We start from the raw sequence: 20515 nt of genomic DNA, 5'->3' as shown, positions 1-20515 counted from the left end.
TCCCCCATTAGACAGTTTTCCTGAATGGTTGTATCAGTGAATACTCCTGCCAGCAGAGGGTGAGTGGACACTCACCCATTTGCTCGCCAGCCGGGCCGTGGACACTTTGATGGGTGTGCAGTCAAGGAGCCACGCAGAAAGCAGGAACAGAGTACCTGGCCACAGACACGGAACTGCCAGGAGGCCATGGTCAGACCTGTATTGGGGAGCAGCGAGAAATTAGGCCTCTACATAATCAGAAGAAGGCTGGGACAGGGGCTGGCTGCTACTTCCTCGACAGGTTGCAGACTTTGGACTTGCTCCCCCAAACAGAAGGAAATGATGAGAGATAGCCGATATGCTCCCTGAGCATCCCACTCAGGCAATCTCACTCTCTGAGGGCTTTGTTGCGTTCTAGTTAGATCGCCTTTGTGAATTAAAAATGATTTCTGTTCTAGGAAGCCCTTCGCTTTACCTTGCCATTTCACCCCAAAGGTACATGCTGTGGTTCCTGCTGTAGAATGGACTGAACCCCTCTTTCCCTGTGGGTACAGAAACTTTGGTTGCAGAACTTGGGTGGGCTTTCTTCTTTGCTCTTCTTTGTCTCATGTCTCACGTTGAGAGCTGATCATAAGAAACTCCAGAAAATAGTGGAACAGTAGGGTTCCCTAGCAGTTTTTAAAAATAGCTTGAGTTTCTTGAGTTTTGAGTTTCTTGCTGTCTTTGGCAAAATGTAATGCTGCTCAGCCTGTCTCAACCTAAGCTCCTCCGGTAGCTTGAGAGTGCCCCTCTTTCAAGACTTTGCGGGAAATAGTTCTGGAGCAGGGTATGCCCGATACCATAGCTTCCAGACACATGTGGCTATTAATCTTAATTTAGCTTACTAAATTTAAAGTTAATGTAATAAATAATAAATTAATAATAATAAAACAATAAATTTTAAAATAATAAAATAAAAATATAATAAATAATGAAATAATAAAATAAAACAATAATAAATAAAAATAATATAATAAAAATAAAATATAATAAAATAATAAATTAATAATGAAAATGAAATTAGAAATCTACTTCTCAGTCATACTAGCTAGCCACATTTCCAGTGCTCAGTCACCACACGTGGCTAGTAGGTCCTGTGTTAAATAGCACATAACATTTCCCTCACTGCAGAAAGAACTAGTGCCCAACAGTGGTTGAGATGATAAAATGCCAAGGAAAGGAGCAAGGATTGGATTAAAAATGTACATGCGATGTTGCATCCTGCCTTAGTGGTTACTATAAAAATGTCTAGTCTTTGATCAAGCTGTGTTGCTGTTAGCACCATTATTTATTCCTTGGATTTCTTATTTCAGTCATGTCTGATAGATGTTTCCTGCATTTTCTTCCTCTCACACATTATTATCATTGTTTTTTCCTGGCTGTGAAATAAAATCTGGGTGGTTAGGCATTTCCCACAAAATCAAAAGCCATCGTAACTTAGTACTACATGTTGATTTACTGTTCATGTGTGAACAAATAACTTGCCCATAAAAATGTTTTCTGTAAGCAATGCTTCCAGCCCCCCGTCTGCAGCTGGGGGTAGGATGAGGTCAGCAGCAAGCCTGGCCACTCCTGTCTGAGGGCCTGCTGCCCAAAACCTCCAGTCAGTCTGCAAAGGAAGTGAAAGAACTCATGGAGGATTGAACAAGACGCTTTTGATTAGGAAAATATTCTTATTTTTACATGCCCTGGGGTTTTTTGGATGTTGTTGAAAAACAGTCATTTATCCTGTTCTGCAAAGTATTTCCTTTATCAGAATGAAACACACTTCTAATGGGGAGTTTGGATCAATAAAAAATTGTAACTCCAGCAGAATGCTCTTTTCCTTCTTAGATATAGAATATATTCCCCTTTGGTTCAAGATAAAATAAGAATAAAGTTCCAGTGGCAGATTGGTTGTATCCTATGTGCTTTGGATATTTATTCATCCAAAAATATTTATTGAGTACTTACTCCTTTCTGAACACTAAATTTGGTCCTGCAGATGCACTGGTGACCAAAACTGGTCTATCTCCTGTTCTTGTGGCTCTTATTGTCTATAAGAGGAGACCAGTGTTTCAAGAATACAGGACCTACTATAAATAGGCACAGAAAAAGGAGACATAATTGGAAAGATTGAACAGACAGGGAAATGTAAGTTGGGGGAGCCAAAATATTTTCATTTTGCACGAGAAATCATAGAAAAAGTAGTGATATGAAGTAAAAGGGCACAAGCTTTGGGGTTAAGACCCCTGGGTTTATTTCCTGGTATACTGGTTATCCATGGCTACAGAACAAAAAAACTCCCTGGTAGCTTAAAACAAGATTTTATTATCTTATAGTTTCTGGGGGTAGGAATTTGGGAGCAATTTAGCTGGGTGGTTCTGACTCAAGGTGTCTCATGAGATTGCAGTTAAGATTATAACCCTGGCTGAAGTCATCCAAAGCCTTAATTGAGGTTGGAAGGTCTGTTTCAAGGTGGCTCACTCACATGGCTTTTGGTAGAAGGCGAATGGTTTTTTTTCTTTATGTTGGCAGAAAGCCTCTTCCTCACCGAGTGGACTTGTTTCATAGGCTGCTGGAGTATCATCACAACATGGCAGTTGCCTTCCCTCAGAGTGAGTGATCCAAGAGCGAGCAAGATGGACACCATATTGCCTTCTATGACTTTGTCTTGAAAATCCTATATGTTCATTTCACACTTACTGTTTATTGGAAGCAGGTCACACACTCAAGGGAAGGGAAACTAGGCTCCACCTTTTTTTTTTTTTTTTTAAGATTTTATCTATTTATTCATGAGAGACACAGAATGAAAGAGAGAGGCAGAGACACAGGCAGAGGCAGAAGCAGGCTCCATGCAGGGAGCCTGATACAGGGCCCGATCCGGGGACTCCAGGATCACGCCCTGGGCCAAAGGCAGGTGCCAAACCACTGAGCCACCCAGGGATCCCTAGGCTCCACCTTTTGAAGAGAGAAATATGTTTTAAAAATTGTGGACATATTTCAAAGCCATTGCACTCACCCTGGCTCTGTTCTTTTCTAGCTGTGGGATTGTGGGTAAGTTTCTATATTTCCCTGGGAGCTTTAGTTTTCTCATATGAGAAATGAGTTTAATGATACCCATGTCACAAGGGTGTTGAGAGGATAATTGAGACCCTAAGTGAAGAAAGCTTTGCAAATTCTAAGGAGTTATGTAGAGGTCAGTCAATTAGGAGAAGGGCAGAGAAACGTGGAAACCCAGTTACAAATTCCCATTGATTCACTTCAAGAAATTTGTTGATCTGTGAAAGGTTTCCAGGATGATTCAGGAATGATCTGGGCTGTGAAAGACTTTCCTTTTCCTTCTGTTAGAATTCTAGTTTGATAAGTGTTGGACCCTCTCGATATTCCTTTGCTTAAACTACTTTTTAACTCCTTACTTCCTCGTGGTAGATTCCTTGATGCCAATATCTTACTGCAATTTCTTTTCTTGGCTGTGTTCTGCAAGAGCAGATTCTGTCTTTGAATTTCAATGACTTTTTTTTTTTCTCCAAGATGTCTAATTTAATTTTCCCATCCACCTGTTATTTTTCTTTACTCCCAACACGTGTTTCCATTCATAGGTATTGCTGATCTGTGCACATTAGGAGCTTTCCAATTGAAAGAGTGCATGCAGGGAAGGGATGCTAAAAAAAAAAACACCTGGTGACAAACGAAGGTATAATTTCTGTTCATGAAGAGCGGGTATGAAATGCATCAACATTACATGTATTCAATGTGGTATTGAATTGTTGTGAGTGCTATTTTTTTAGCCTCATTTCTTCCTATTTGTCTTAATATGGATGCCAATAATGAGTAGGGACGCTCTGAGTCCTGGCTGGAATGAGCACGTTACACACACCAGTTGTTTCTTTAGTGTCTGCATTCTGTGTGCCTGTGTCGGTGTAACTTTTTTAGTGTGTAAGGCCCTCATGTGCAGTGATCAGCAATGTCTCTGACTCTGGCATTAGTGTGTTTCTTTCTCTGTCTGCCTCCAGCTTCTCATCTATTGATATTCTAAATTCCACCAATATGGTGGCATCTCAACAAGAGTGCTCGTATGCCTGTTTTTGGATAGTTGTCCATCTCTGAATATCAGAATTTTACCTCTGTTTTTGCCATTAGTCTCATTGCCCCTCTCCCTTTCCTAAATTCATTGCAAAAAGGATGAGGAAAGTGCCTGCAGAATGACAAACAACTGCCATAGAAACCTTCTAGCACAGGGCAGCCTGGGTGGCTCAGCGGTTTAAGTACCTGCCTTCATCCCAGGGCATGATCCTGGAATCCTGGGATCGAGTCCCATGTCGGGCTCCCTGCATGGGGCCTGCTTCTCCCTCTGCCCGTCTCTCTCTCTCTCTCTCTCTCTCTCTCTCTCTCTGTGTGTCTATCATGGATAAAAAAAAAAAAAAAAAAGAAACCTTCTAACACAACTTTCTTAGCTCATTCAAGCAATCTTCACCAAGCACATATTCTGGTCTCAATAACTGATTCCTATGCCACACACTATCAGTTTGAAGAAAATGAGGCATAACTTACTTTCCCAGAACTCACTGTCAAGTATTTTTTAAATTACGGACTTTTGCTTGACAGAGTAAGTTAGGCCTCAGTGATGGCAGCTATGGCGATGGCACTTTGGCTGTAGACATTGTTATCAGGGATGACGACTGTATCTGTTGACAGACTGGTTACTAGCTCTAGCGGACATAGGTACCATATTGTTTTTTCTGTACATCTTTGACTTGAAGTAAGAAGATCTGGTTCTAAATACTAGCTTTGCCATTGACTAATGGTGATACAACCTGTGTAGGCTGAGTACCTACACCATTGCTCAGGATGATTGTTGGCTTACATTGCATTGGCTGCGTGAATCGACAAAGACTTGAACAAAATAGGGATCCCTGGGTGGCGCAGCCTGCCTTTGGCCCAGGGCACGATCCTGGAGACCCGGGATCGAATCCCACATCGGGCTTCCGGTGCATGGAGCCTGCTTCTCCCTCTGCCTGTGTCTCTGCCTCTCTCTCTCTCTGTGACTATCATACATAAATAAATAAAAATTAAAAAAAAAAAGACTTGAACAAAATAAAGGTAGGGCCTTGGATAATGCAGGCAACTTGTCTAACTTTTAGATTCATAATTTTAAAAATGAGATTAACTGCATTATGCTCTTTAAAGACTCAGCTATAACTTTTGTTTTCAAGATTCCAAAATAAATTTTTGCATACTAGACTAGATATTTGGGGAAAAAAACAGGTCAAAATCTGCTGGAATGCTCTATTAAATATTATCTGGTGACGATATCTTAGGAAGTAATTTTTTCAAGGAACGTACATGAAACCCAGATGATATTTTTAATAATATCATCATCATCATTATTGTTATTCACCTAAGGGTGCTTCACCTTGGCAAGAAGTTCAGGAATTGTCTATATTATGCTTAGGTGTATGGATCTCACTCAGATTCCCTCATCCATACAGCAGATTGATGATTTGATATTTCTTCAGCAATCACTTTAACTCCTTACATTCACTAGAATGCTTTTCTCTGTGAGTATTTATAAATCTTTCTAGTAATGAATTGCTAAGTCCCCGGCACAAAAGGAAATGAACTTAGTGTTTACTCTTCCACAACCATATGAGTTTCCAGCAGATAGCTGGCCATTAGCAAAGTAAGCTCCCTTTTCCCATATACAAATTGCTAAGTTTTCTTTTTTTTTTTTAAAGATTTATTTATTTATTTATTTATTTATGATAGACATAGAGAGAAAGAGAGAGGCAGAGACACAGGAGGAGGGAGAAGCAGGCTCCATGCCGGGACTCCAGGATCGCGCCCTGGGCCAAAGGCAGGCGCTAAACCGCTGAGCCACTCAGGGATCCCCAAATTGCTAAGTTTTCCCTAGGTATGTACTTGCTACCAATTTCCATGGATTGATTTATATTATAGGAACTGATTCTAATTTCTTAAAACAATTTTTAAAAAGATTTTATTTATTTGAGATAGAGAGAGAGTGCCTGTGTGCAAGAGTGGGGAGAGGAAAGGGAGAAGCAGACTCCATGCTGAGCAGGGAGCCCAATGTGGGATTCAATATCAGGACCGTGGGATCATGACCTACTCTGAAGGCAGATGCTTCACAGATGGAGCCACACAGGTGCCTCTGATTCTAATTTTGAATTGGCCACTGTGTGTCTTTCATCTGAAAACTGGTCAAGAACATGCACATTATAATATGTAATGCTGAAATACGAAGGACTGAAACAACTAAGTCTGTCTTGATGATGCTTGATTTGACATTGATCCATCAATCCAAATCTCTGACTATACAAACTTCCTTAAAAGGCACTCTGCTTTGAGAATCTCTTGCAGTAGTTGAATTAGACAAGTACTTGGGTTTTTTATTACAGTCTTCTAAGTCACGAAAAACCCCTTTTGATATACTTCTTTGTATATTGATCACATGTAGCAGTGTCACTGCCATCTTTGTTAGGTTTCTGGAATGTCTGAGGGACTCTCTGTAAGGTATACAGCACCCATGAAGGGGATTCCCAGGTTTCATGTGAATTCTTCTCTGTTCTACCCCAGAGAATAGAATAAATGATAGAACAACTTGTTATAAAGCCACTGAAAACAGGTGTCTTTGGTGGCTTGTTTTATTCATTAAAATGACCATGGATATAGAGGTGTGGTTAAGGGTAGGCTCTGGTCTCAGACTTCACAGTTTTGAATCCTTGTCCTGCCTCAGACCACTGGTATGGGTGGGGCAGACTTTCTTTACTCAGTCAGTTTTCTCATTGTGAAAGGCAGGATGACCCACATGATTACTGGGGATTAAATGAGTAATACTAATGGTACAGTTGAATGCTTAGATCAGCAATGTCACAGATAGTGTTCAGTAGGGGTGCCTGGGTGGCACTTTTGGTTAAGCATCTGACTCTTGGTTTCAGCTCAGGTCATGATCTCAGGGTTATGAGACTGAGCCCATTGCTAGACTCTGCACTCAGCACAGAGTCTGCTTGGGATTCTCTCTTCCTCTGCCCTTCACACTCGTTCTCTCTCATAAATAGATAAATAAATAAATAAATAAATAAATAAATAAATAAATAAATATTTTTGGAAAAGTACTCAGTAAACATGGGGGAAAAAAGAAGGAGTAATCAAAAAGCCAATTTGTGCCATTTCTTTTTCCATAATGTAAAGAATAAAATCCAGAAACACAGGAAACAGGATAGCTACTGACTAAATTTTCTTCCTTTTATCCCCATTCTCCCCTGCCCCCAGGATATTTCCTTATAAAATTAGAGAGTGGATTTGGGAATGAGAAGGTGATGTTTGTGGGTAGAGAAATGTCTGGCTGAAGAAAGAACTATTAAATAGACATTTTATATTTTGGGTAATTACCCAGAATACAGAAGGCAGTTTTCCACGCTTGGGAAACTCCCTGCTACAGTGGGAGAACCTTCTTAATTTTTGTTTTAAATTTTATTGTGCATGACAGGCTGTGTTCCCTTTAGAGGCCATCTGAATATTGGATTTGCCCATATAATTTCATGAACTGAGTTATTCCACTTATCTGTGAGCTCTCATACATTTGATTCCATGAATACAATTTGATACATTTGGCTAAAAGACGTTGGCTAATGTGATAAGAATTTCATCTTGGCATAGATGTAGCAAGATTGGAAACATGTAGCAAGGTACAGCAAGTGTGGTTGGTAAGACTCTATAAAGAGAGAAATAATTTATTTCTTAAAAATCAGAGGGCTTGGCATATCCAGTTTAGTTTTATTCATACTGCGCCTCTTAATGTTCAGTCCATTACATGCACAGAGTAAAGAAAAAACATGAATTTAACCCTTCTTCAATGCAAATATTTGATAGACCATTTAAAATTTTATCTCAATATTTCTCCTCAAATTCAATTAAGTTATGAAGCTTTCTTTTGTCAAAAAATTTAAATCCTACTCAACCCAGTCTCAGTTTGATTAATATTTTTTTTGTCAATTAGATTATATATCATGTAACTTCATAACTCACATGGGTTGCTGGCAACTCTATGTAGACATTCATGAAAAATTTTGGAGAGCCACAGAGACCATCTCTACTCCTTTTATCAGAGTATAATCAGAAAAAGGAATTTGTAGGAAGAGGTGCAGTGGTTCTAAAAAGAAAAAAAATTTAATTGACGTGCAAAATATTCATGTTTGGTTTGTGATACTTTAAAGACTGTCAGTAAAAAAAGTGGGCGGCCCCGGTGGCGCAGCGGTTTAGCGCCGCCTGCAGCCCAGGGCGTGATCCTGGAGACCCTGGATCGAGTCCCACGTCAGGCTCCCTGCATGGAGCCTGCTTCTCCTTCTGCCTGTGTCTGTGCCTCTCTCTCTGTGTCTCTCATGAATAAATAAAATCTTTAAAAAAAAAAAAAAAGTGTTTTATCTGATCCACTGAATAATCTGCTGGAAGGCTTGACATCTTGAGAAATTTTTTTCCTGTTGGAGTTGAGTCCTTTTCTGAGTAATCAATGTTCTTTACGTATAGATATGTGTGTTCAAATTACTATGCCTTGTAACAAATTACCCCCCAAATGTAGCAGGCTTAAAACAATGGTAATCATTTCTTATCTCTTGGGTTTCTAAGGATCAGGAATTTGGGAGTGGCTTAGCTAAGTGGTTGTGGCTCTGATTCTCTCAGGAGGCTGTGGTCAGCTGTTGACCAGGGCTGCAGTCATCAGAAGGCTTAACTGGGACTGGGATCCACTTTCAAGGCAGCTCCCTCAATTGCCTGACAAGTTAATCCCTTTCTACATAGCCTCTTCACATGGTGCTTGAATATCCTCACAGCATGGTGCGGGGCATTTCACAAAATGGGTGATGGAAACGACCAAAGTAGAAGCATTGATGCCTTTTATGGCTTAGGGTCGTAAATCACACACTATCATTTCTGCTATATTCTGTTGGTGTAGTGTGGGAGTGAACTATGCAAGGATATGAATTCTGGTTGGTGATCATCATTGGGGGCCATTTTGGAGACTGGCTACCATGGTGCGAACACTTACATGTTTTAACCAACATTGGAGAATGTGCTTAGTAAAATGCCAGTACTGGACATGATCTACTTAAACATACAGAGAAAAATGTTTTAAGGTTCAAAAAAAGGAATTCAAATACAGCAAATTTGAGAACCATAAATGAGCTCTACTTTTGAACAAAAGAGTGGTTTTAAAGACACTTCCTTCTTTAATGGATAAAGATTTAAAAGCTTTCATCTATGCAATCATTCTTAAGCTAGGAATATTCCTTTTTCTCCTTTGCTTGGCTGGAAGTTATGCATACATAAGGACCTTAACACCTATAATGGTAATTCAAGTCAACAGGTCATTAGGCATGGAATACACTTGTATGTGCTGTGGTTCAATAATGAACATGTTCATATGGAAAAGAACCTGGGAAAATCAGGATTTACAAGCTAGTTAGAGGACTGTGATGTGTATCTGATTCCTTAAAGTCTCTCCACTATTGGGAGGATTGGAAGGAGTTTGTTGAGGTCTTTAAATATGGCAGGAAACCCCAAAGTGTTTTAGGAGATGCTCCTGATACAGCCTCATGAGAAGTGGCTTCAGAGTTTTGAGGTGGCTCCCTCACGTGAAGCTTGGCCTAACATCTCATTAAAGTCATCCTTGGGACAGAACCCTGCATTCCTTGTGTAGAACAGAGGGACAGCTAGAGAAAGAGGCAGTTGGGGAAAAAGATTCATATAGGGAAAACAATATCCAGATTCAGGAGTCCACAGTGTCTTTGATTTGGGCTACTCATAGTTGTTTTGTCACCAAATTTCATCAATGGTGTCATCTCCCTGGCTTTACAAAACTGAGTGCACATGTATCTTTGTAGGTTTTCTGTTTCCTTGTTTGTTTTGCTTGGTTTTTCTTCTTTATTGAAACTGGCTTTCCTAAACACTCAAATTTGAAAAATGGAATGGTGGGGCTGCTTTCCACCTCTCAGGATTGGTCATGAAGAAAACAAAATGGAACAAAACAAAATAAGCCATTACCCACCCCCAACTTTACCACTGCAAGAATAAACTACAGAGATAGGGGGTTATGATAAAGATGGACAATTCTTTGAAAGGATTTAATAACAATTTGTTTTTAAGGTACCCAAAATAAGATATGCAAGTGAGATAATATATATTTTTAATTAGATTTTTTTGGGGGATGGATTTTTGTCCAGGCTCCATTTGCTAGAGGCTTATTTTTATCTGGGTTCTTCCTTTTCTAAAACTGTCGGAAAGAATTATTTTCTCAGGACATCAGATTCTTGGCTCAAGCTGTAACCAGACAGGCTGCAGAATTTTTTTTTTTTTAAGTATCTTTTTCTTCTTGTTTCTCATCTTTTATTTCTCAAAATACATGTGCTTTTTATAGATATGGGAGCAATTTTCAGATTGGGTTCTGAAAATAGTTTGAATTAGAATATATTAGGGGAAAATCATAATTTACCCACAGAAGCACATCATGTTTTATTTTATTAAAAGCAGTACATAGAGGCTGCAGACAGGAAAAAAATGAGGTGGAGATTTTCCTCTCAGCTGTTATTTAAGCCATAGTTTTGTTTATAGGAATAGTTTTTAATGTTAAATGGACACATTAATTAAAAATAAATTTAAGCACGAGTTTCTCTTCTGCTTTGCTTTGTTTATATTTCTCCTCAAATATCCTCTTAGGGATTAAAGAAGTCCAGAGGGTCATATTTTACAAGGGTATCCTTTTCCAACTATGGAATTAACCCTGAAAGATTCCAAAGAACTTTGCCCCCTTGATCCATGTCTCCTGTCTACTCCCACTCTCTTTTCTGTTCATGCCCTTTATCTTTCTACTCATGATTACAGTGTTGCTTGGATTCTTCATATTCAATTTAGTTTCCATATTGCATGAGGTTGCTCCTTTTCATATAGTAATAGTCTGATTGCATCCTATCTGCCCAAAAGTTCACAAACAGTTTCCATTGCTATTGGGTGAAGTCCAAAAGCTCTCTAGTTTAAGAACCAGGCAGCACAAAACATGCAAATAAAATATTGCATGACCCAGTCATCGCCCATGTGGGCTTTTATCTCCGACAGATGAAATTTATGTGCATGCAAAGATCCACATATGAATATTCATGGAAGCTTCATTTGTAATAGTTACAAACTGGAAACAGTTTGGACACTTCCAGCATCCTTCAATAGGTGAATGGTTAAGCCAACTGTATCCATCCATACAATGGAATAGTACTAGGCAATAAAAAGGAACAGACTATTGTTAATCACAGCAATGTGGATGTATCTCCAAGGAAATATGCTGAGTGGAAAAAGTCAACCAGTTATTAGTTGGAGGCTGTTCCCAAGGCAGAATAATTCTTCAGTATTTATAGCTTGCTGGTCATAAGAGCCCAGTGGAATACTGTCGCCATAGAAAGTCCCCAGGCTGACAGTTGTTAGGTGTTGGCAGTTGGAAGACAGCCTTGGAGACATGAAAATTTATGTGCCAAGGGCATATGGGTAAACACAGAAAGAGCTTACTACAGAAAATGAAATTAAAGACATCTCCAAAAAGTAGAGAAAAAAGACAAGGAAATGGATAACAGGAAAGGATAAGAAAATTAGAAAGGCCACTCTAGGATGTCCAATATATAAACAATGGCAGTTCCAGTAAGAGAAAAAACAGAGAACAGAGATAATAAATCATAATTTTTTTTAAAGTCCAAAGAAGTGATTTTTGTTTTTGTAGGAACGTGCTGGCAGATTAGTTTTGAATTGTCTCCTAGACAGCTACAAGGAAAACAAGACTACAAGACATATTTTCAGTGAATACGGGAAATGGAGAAAACCTGCAGACTCCAAATTATAAGCAAAACTCCCCAACTCAGAACCAGCAGGAAGCCTGTATGGAAAGTCATGGCAGTTTTATGTAATCATAGTATAAACACAGTATACAGTATCAGGGAAGGCTTTCCTGGCAGTTATCCATGTGGAGGTGCTGTTTGAAATCACTGGAATATCTACTTTACTCAGGGAAGGGGCTTACAGATCATCACGGGGTCTCATTACAGTCTCATCAGGGCCAGGACCTGAGGCTCTGCATTTCCAATAGGCCCCTGGGGGGATGCTGATGCTGTCTGTTCATGGACCCTTGGACTAACCAGACTCAAAGAACACACTTTGAACAGGGTTCTCCGCCTTGGCTGCACTTTCTAATCATCTGGGGGGCTTTAAAAAGTCCTGTTGCCCAGGCCCCATCTCAGAGAAGTCCATCACACCTCTGGGGACTCAGGCATCAACTGTCATGCTCAAGGCAGAATCTGGGCATTAGGTGTCCAACTAGATGTGCTAATGGCCACAAAGGTGCCATAAAGATGGAAGTAACCATGTGCAGTGGAGGGGAGGTAACAGTCCTCTAGACTGGCCATGTGTAAAGGTGTGCCTAGTTTCTAGCAAATATTCTGGTTATTCAAGAGGGCCAGGCATTTTGGTGTACTGCTGATGGAAAGACAATGCATTTTTTGAAAAGACAGACTGATTGATTTATGGCATGAGCTGGGGGAAGGGCAGAGGGAGAGAGGGAATCTCAAGCAGACTCCATGCTGAGTGTAGAGCCAGACATTCGGCCCAGTCCCACAACTGTGAGATCATGATCTGAGCTGAAACCAAGAGTCAAACACTCAACTAACTAGGCTACCCAGGTGCCCAGAAAACAATGTATTTTTATGCAATGCTACCCAATCCAGATATTTCTGCAACATCAAACAGGGCAGCTCTAGGCAGATTGGAAACCTGATGGCAGCTTGGTGATAACCACTGATCAAGATGAGAAGTCAGAAGTGTGCAGGGAGGGGTTTTTGCCATCCTAATGACTGAAGGTTTGAAGGTACAGTGGGCAGGGTCCATGGATGCCAAGTGTCTGCAGTGCTGGGAGAGCTCTATACCATGAAAAACAATGAAGACTTGTCTTGACAAAATGACGCCTACGTAGTTCAGTTGGTTAAGCTTCTGCCTTCAGCTCAGGTCATGATCCCAAGGTCCTGGGATCGAGCCCTACATTGGGCTCCCTGCTCAGTTGGGAGCCTGCTTTTCCCTCTGCTTCTCCTCCCCTCTCATGCTCTCTGTCTCTCTATCTGCAGTAAATAAATAAATAAAATCGTTAAAAAAAAAAAAAAAAAAAGGACAAATGCTCCACCAGAGGAAAGAGGCACATGCACATTAGGATTTGAGGAAGACAGTTTGAAAAACTAACTGGAAAAAAAAAAGGAAACCTAACTGATTAGGAAATTCAGGTTTCTCCACCTTACTTCTGAGGATACAATTATATGTATCTCTCCAAATCTATCATTCTATCTATCTATCTATCTATCTATCTATCTATCTATCTATCATTATCATCTCTCTGGTATCTATCAACATACACAGAAAACTTTTTTTTTTTCTGGCTAAGAAGTATTTCAGGCAATAGGTAAATATGAATGGTCAAACCATATCAAAATTTTTTTTTTCAGTTTGACATTGACTATATTACAAATTTTACAGTTTTATGTTCAGATTAAGTCATAAAAGACTACCCAAGCATCTTCACCCAGGCAACCCATTCTCTAGTTTCATGATAATATCTTTTATCCATTTATTAGATTATAGAATATACACCTTAGTACATTTCTTTTGGGGTTGCCAGCATAGTGGCCCATAAATCATCCCAACTTCCTACTTTAACTTTCCATTCATATAATTGTCTACTCTTGTTAAAGTTTTAAAAAAAATTCCCAATGATATACAATGAAAAGACTTCTTTTTCTCAACCTGTCTTAGTAGGCTTTATGTCAGGTAAGGTTTTATGGACTTGTACTGCAAAGATGTAAGTTTATATTACATAGAAGGAATATAGGAGAAATATTGCTGATTAAAAAGCATCCTACCATGTGCATCAAGGAAGAAAAATGGAAGTAGGATTGAATTGTAAGTATGAAGTTCTGTAATAGGAGATTCTGAATGCCCATTGGCCATTTATCCCTGGAATGGAATGGATACTAGCGCCACAGCTATTTATATTTGATTTAAGTCTATAGGTGCGGACAGTTTTGTGAGCAGTAAAATAAAGAATCTATAATGCAGCATGTGTAAGGGCTGTCCTGGGTCACCATCTGAAGTCATCTTACTTCTATCTCAGCTGTCCAGTACTTATGCTTTGTGGGGCAAGGACCTGTGAGGCTGCTTCAGCAGTCAGAGCAGGACCTGGCACTCAGCAGGCTGTGTTAGTCGGTGAGGACTGCTGCAGAAGGCACCCCACGCTGGGTGGGTTAGACAACAGAAATTGATTATCTCATAGTTCTGGAGGCTGGAAGTCTGAGATCAAGGTGTTGGCAGGGCCAGGCTCCCTCTCAAGGCTCTAGGGAAGGCTCTGTTCTAGGCCTCTCTCCTAGCATCTGGTAGTTGCTTGGCTTGTGGCAGGACTCCAATCTTCCCATGGCGTTCTCCCTGTGTGTGAGTCTGTCTCCAAATTTCTCCCTTTTATAAATACACCAGTCATATTGGATTAACCTCCCCCACCCTCAGATGGCCTCATCCTCCCTTAACTAATTACATCTGAAATGGACCTATTTCCAAATACAGTCACATTCTGTGGTCCTGGGGGTTAGGATTTCAACATATGAATTCTGAGGAGACACAACTGAACCCATAACATAGACATGCAATACATATGTGTTGAATGAATGAAGAAATGAGATCAGGAAAGGGTTTGTCTGGACACCATTCTACTTGCAAGTGGTCAGGAAACTGCATGTGTCTGATGACATCTGGCCCAGGAGCCAGTATTCTATAAAATATATGAGGCAATGATTCTAACTTGATTCTTTATAGACACAAGAGAGTGATTTCTTGAGTGACATGAATGGCGACAGTACATACACTGCTGGTAGTGTAATAACAGATAAAGTATAAATGCATAAAGAATTTTAGGAAGAGGGATCCCTAGTGGCTCAGCGGTTTAGCGGCTGCCTTCGGCCCAGGATTCCTTCGGGATCCTGGAGTCCCTGGATCGAGTCCTACATCAGGCTCCCTACATGGAGCCTGCTCCTCCCTCTGCCTGTGTCTCTGCCTCTCTCTCTCTCTGTCTCTCATGAATAAATAAATAAAATATTAAAAAATAATTTTAGGAAGACTACCCAGCTATAGCTAGAGAGTGGCCAAAGTTATAGCTAAAGCCAAAGTTCAGGAAATTGCTCCAGGCCCTACCTATGCTCTCTGCTTCAGATCCCCAGACTTTCCTCTCATTTGGCGTCTAGCATCGCTCTGAGTGTCTGTTGTCATCTGACCTGTTTTGTCTTCTTAGACATCCTATACTTATCCACCCCTGACTTGCCACTTACTTGCATCACAGGACTTAAACTCATTGCAGAATTCTTAGACATTTTGCATGTAATCTCTCAAAAGTTCTAACTTTAACAGAGAGGAACTTTCAGTTGTGTTTATAGAAACTTTGACACCTGCGAACCTATTGTGCCTGCTGCTTTTGTTTCTTACTGCTATGGCACATATCTGTATGATGCTGCAAGTTCTGGAAAATAGGAAAATAAGCACCATGAGAGGAAGGAGCCCTGTCTGACTTTTTGTTTTCCAGCTGTATTCTCAGTTCCTGAATAGCACCTGACACATATTTGTTGTCTTACTGAGATTCCTTTCCTGCTGGGAACCTAAGTGCTAATCGCTTCAGCCTTCAGCAGAATGATTGAAAATAACTAACGTGAAAAAAAAAAAAAAGAAAATAACTAATGTGGACATTGTGGGAGGCATTTTATATACTTCTATACCGAAGTATAGATGGTTGTGGGCTGCAAGCTGATAAAACGTTCCTCCATTATTTAAACACTTCTTCCTATGTACTGTTTTCTCTGTCTATAAATAAACACGCTTGCTTTCAAGATAACCATGTGTCTACTGAGAACCAGCTTCACATTCAGGTAGGATTTTCTTTAAAACACTTCAAATATGGGTTCTTTCCATGTGAAACTGATACGAAATGATTAGCAACTTGCCCAAGGTCACTGGCCAGGGAGTGGCAGCAGAAACAGGACTCAAACCAGGCTTTCTCACTCTGAGCTCAGTGTTCTCCCCAGGAAAATATCCAAGTGACTGTTTTCCTTAAGAGACAAAAAAGGGAAAGAGGACATGCACAACTTTTACAGTTCATAGATCTAAAACTGGGAGCAATCACGCCCCCTATCGGTGGGGAAATTGAAGCCCAAAGCCTCCCTCAAAAAGGTCACAATACAGTAAAGGGAAAAGAGTGTCTAAAACACATCTATCTAATAGAAATATAATGCCAGCCATAGTGGTTAACTTTAGATTTTTTCTAGCTGTGTCAATTAAAAAATGTGATTAAAAAACTGACGAAATTAATTTCAATAATGTGCAACTGCTCCAATACATCAAAAATAGTATCATTTCAACACATAATAAATAAATAAGCTACTGAGGCACTTGGGTGGCTCAGTCGGTTAAGCATCTCCCTCCGGCTCAGATCATGATCTCAGGGTCCTGGGATGGAGTCCCACATAGGGCTCCCTGCTCATCCGGGAGCCTGCTTCCCCCATCCCTCTGCTGCTACCCTGCTTGAGTGCTCTCTCTGTCAAATACATACATACATACATAAAATCTTTAAAAAAAATTAGTTACTAATGGGTATTTTACATTCTTTTTTTCATACCAAATCTTCCAAATTCTGTAAGAATTACTGCACCTCTCAATTCAGGTTAGTCAGGTTTTAAATATTCAATACCTGCATGTGGCCAGTGGCTACCCTCTTGGACAGCACAGCCCTGGGATAGTGCTGAAGCTCTAATTTTCTTCTCAGCAAATGCACACTGCCTCTCCCAGACCTACATGCCATTGGAATTTATAAAATAATAATCATAAAGAGCTGGTGCTTATTTTGAATTACTGTAGGTGGAAGAAGGCAGGAGTAGCAACCAGCTGGGAAGTATATTTCATTCGTGGAAGATGTTTTAAATTATAACTCTTGTCCAAGTAATGCAAATTAGTAATGAAAACTACATTATAAATTTCACAGTGGGGCATAATATTGAACATATTTGTGTTCTGAAGATAAAGGTGACTAATACACTTTTGACGTAATGCTTCCAGGATTTCTGATTCTCATTCTTTGAGTTATTTTCAATTATGGTAACATTCCATTAAAACACACTCTCTTCTCCCTGGTACCCCCTCCACCACCCAAGGAGCAGCACATCAGCTCTTATAACATCATGGTGGGGAGCTGCCCTCCTTCTCCCTGTTCAATCTGCTCTAATGCTACTAGGTCACTCTTTCCTAAAATATGCTTGACAGAAAAACAGTTCTGTGGGATGTGGTTAATGATTCTACAAGGAAAAAGAGTTTCTGTGTCCAAATAAGTTTGGGCAATACTGGGCTAATCGTATCAGTGATGGTGGGATTTGGCTGCATGTGACAAAGTTGACTCACAGTTTTAACCAAGCAGGAATTAATTTCTTCTCACATTACAAAAGATCCAGACATAGTCCAAGGCTGCTGCAGTGACTTCACACTCTCCCCAGCATCCCAGACTGTCTTCTTCCTCTCTTGTCTTCAGCTTGTACTTTTAATCCTCATGCTCATTGCCTCCTCCTTGCATAATGGCTTCCCCAAATGTGTATGCTCTAGGCTCAAAGAAGAAAGGAGGCATGGAGGGAAGGCGGGATGGAGGGGTGAAAGGAAGAATGTCAGGAAGGATGGAGGGAAGGAGGGATGGTGAGAGGAAAGATGCCTTCATCAGGAAACCTAAAACTTTTTCCAGAGTCTTTAGGAGTCTCCTACTTAGGTTTCATTTGATGGAAGGATATCCCAAGGCTACCTGCAGCTTCCAGAAAGATGGGTATTTTAACAGAGCACATTATGTGGTCAACTAAGTCAGCCTTCTCTTCCTAAGAGTGAAGGAGGAGATGGAGTCTAGAACGCTTAGTATGTGCTACATGGAGCCAAAAGTTTTCTTAAAGCCTGTTTTGTTTTGTGCTTTTAACATTTTGCTCTGTGCATGTCAAATGGGGGGAAATGTTAACCTCTTTTTTTTCCCCCATAAAATCTTCATTTTTTTTCTTCCCCATGATGGATCTTGAAGAACTACTGTTCTGGAAAATATGCTCCAGGGGGAGTTGCCCTGATGTATCATTGAGAAAGCCACGTGTCCTAAAAAAGAGACGGATGAGGGTTTTGTGGAAGACCCTGGTATATGGCGAATCCTCTCTGTTGTCCACCTGTCTTGTAGCTGAGGTTGGTCTTCCCTCTCTTCGGGCAATTAGACATGCATGGGAATGTTCTAGGCCCCTCCTGAGGTTGATCTTCCCTCTCTTTGGGCAATTGGACATGCATGGGAATGTTCTAGGCCCCTCCACGGAAGTTTGTTGCTTTCTTGGTGCAGGGGACAGAGGATGTGCACGCTAACCTCTTCCTTCTACCTGTGCCTCCAACACAGATTCCGTGTCTTCCTTGAGTGTCGGCGACCGTGTGGCCCAAAGCAATGCAAGTCCGGAGAATGTGAGCACGGGCAGCGCTTCCGTGGACACCAGCCAGTGCCGGCGAGCGGACCGCGGTGACGTGAGAGGCAGCAGGTGCCCGCAGGCCCAGGTAGCAAGCCTCCCGCTCCACGTGCGGTCAGGAACCAGTCTGTGGGCGTGGCTGCTCCGCCTCGCCCCGCCCACCGCTCAGCTCCCGGCAGCCTCCGCGGCGGCGCGGCCCCGCCCACCCCCGCGCTCCCGGCAGCCTCTGCGGCCGCGGGCTCCCAGCCGCCTCCAGAGCTTCCCGCGTGCGGGAGGGCGGCGCTGCCCTTGGGGGCTCCTCATGTGCGCGGCGGCCGCACCGCGAGGCGGGGAGCCGAGTCCTCCGAAGCTCCCGGACGCGGGGGGCGCGATGGGCGCGGAAGTAGAGGACTCCGTGTGGCCGCGCCTGGAGACTTCCGTCCTGCGCCGCCCTGAGGCGGCGGCTGGCTGCAGCGTCACGTGGCGCGCCCCGGCTTTCCAGACGCACATGTGAGAGACGAGGCTGCGGGCCCCCCACAGAACGGGGCTCTTAGGGGCGCCGGCCCCACCCGCGAGCCGCCCCGCGCCCCGGGCCTGACGGCCTGTGGTGGGGCGTCGCCTCAGGGCAGCCTTCTGCTTTCACACCGGCGTGGCGGCGGCTGGAGCGCTCCGGACCGAGAGCCTGCGTCCTGGCTGGAAGGGGCTGTGGCTCTGCGCGGGTTGGGTTGCGCCGCAGCGATGCTCTGGGGAGGGCGCGTGACCTGCGCGGAGCCCCGGAGGGCAGCCCCGACGCCGCTCTGCGCTCCTGCCTTGGCCTCCTGTCCCCTCCGTGACTCCAGGCGCGTCTCTGGCCCGCCGTCTCCAGCCGTCTCCGCCACTGACTGGGGCATTGGCGGGCCTTCACGGCCTTCCTTCCCTCGTGTGCGTCTTTGGGTGCTCCCGCTTGGGCTGGCGATCATCCTGGTGCGCCGTGAGCCACTTTCGAAGCCCCAGGCTTGGTCTTTTTTTTCTTTTTTTTTGTAAGATTTTATTTATTCCTCACAGACACACAGAGAGAGACAGAGGCAGAGACACAGGCAGACGGAGAAGCAGGCTCCCAAGGAGGAACCTGATGCGGGACTCGATCCTGGGATCCTGGAGTCATAGCCGGAGCTGAAGGCAGATGCTCAACCTCAGAGCCACCCAGCCGTCCCTCAAGACTGGCTCTTGACCTTACTCTTCCCCTCAAGCTTCTCGCACGACCAGAGGTTTCTGGCAATTCTCTCATTGTTTTCTGGGAAACCGTGAGGTGGCCAGCTTCCAAGATGGCACCCAATGGTTCTTCCCTTTTGATAGTCACATTCTGTGTAGTTGTCCCCACTTTGATGAGGACGGACCAGTCTGGTATTAGGACTAACAGAGCATCAGGGAAATGAGGGGGCCTTGTTACTTTGGAGGATAGGTCACAGAAGGCCATGGCTCTCTCTTGGGCCACTCGCTCTGGGGAAGACAGTTGTCCTGTGATATGAACACATCTGACTCGTGAGGAAGTCTTTGAGAAGAACTGACACTTCTTGACAACACCCATCACTGAATTGCCAGCTCTGTCCACACCCCACCTTGGAATTGGATTTTCCTACCTGGCCTCAAGCCTTCAGATGACTACAGCCCTCCTACGCATCTTGATGCCAGCCTCACAGAAAACCCTGAGCCACAACTACCCAGGTAGGCTATTCCAAAATCCCTAGTCCATAGGGAATGTGCTACATAATGGTCATTCTTGCTTCATACTAAGTTTTCATGCAATTTGTGAGTGAGCAACAGGAAACTGATACATAATAGTTCGGAGCCCACCTGTGGCCACCAGAAGTTCCCGCACATTCCTCTCCCTGCCCCTTTGCTGGGCTGTGATAATGTTTGTGCTTGTATAGTATTTCTCATCTGGGACCTGAATAAGTACTTCTTCAGTAATTTAG

General features: G+C 42.4%; 1 long non-coding RNA gene across 1 annotated transcript in view; it reads left to right on the top strand.

Moving 5' to 3' along the window:
- LOC140629011 (uncharacterized) overlaps positions 1-18663 on the top strand; it is a 37425-nt gene extending 18762 nt beyond the window's left edge. The window contains exons 3-4 of the long non-coding RNA XR_012026886.1: positions 18164-18315; positions 18518-18663. This is a non-coding gene — a long non-coding RNA (uncharacterized lncRNA). The remainder of the gene's footprint in view (positions 1-18163; positions 18316-18517) is intronic.
- The last annotated feature ends 1852 nt before the right edge of the window (positions 18664-20515 follow it).

Source organism: Canis lupus, chromosome Y, assembly GCF_048164855.1.
Source record: "Canis lupus baileyi chromosome Y, mCanLup2.hap1, whole genome shotgun sequence".
NCBI classification, from domain to species: domain Eukaryota; kingdom Metazoa; phylum Chordata; class Mammalia; order Carnivora; family Canidae; genus Canis; species Canis lupus.
Note: the sequence above shows the minus strand (reverse complement) of the source record. Positions and strands in the feature narration are given on the sequence as shown.